Source organism: Poecilia latipinna, unplaced genomic scaffold, assembly GCF_001443285.1.
Source record: "Poecilia latipinna isolate Pla-1442-1.1 unplaced genomic scaffold, P_latipinna-1.0 Scaffold4112, whole genome shotgun sequence".
Classification (NCBI taxonomy): Eukaryota; Metazoa; Chordata; class Actinopteri; order Cyprinodontiformes; family Poeciliidae; genus Poecilia; species Poecilia latipinna.
Window position 1 is genome coordinate 9289 of NW_015116728.1, and position 386 is coordinate 9674.

Sequence of the window (386 nt, forward strand, 5' to 3'; positions counted from 1 at the left end):
AGGCCGCGTGTCTCACAGAATCAGTAATCGTTCTCCCTGAAACACACACAGCACAGTGGATTTCTGACTACAGAACTCTTTAACTCACTATCATGGCCACAAATATCGCCCTATTGGTCTCAAAGTCGCTCATGACATAGATATAAATGCCTGCGTAAACGTAACACAAACGTTTGACACAAATTTTGTCTGATTTGAAGAAGGTGGGGGGGGGCAACTTCACTCAGGTACGTAATATGCTGTTCTGAATACCATGGCAATCCCCTGTAACTTCCCATGTGTGCACACACATATTTATCTCTCCATCTCTGTATCAAACCCTAAACTAAACCAAAACTCAACTCTCACATCAGTCTTAAATTTAACCCCTAACCATAAACTGCATT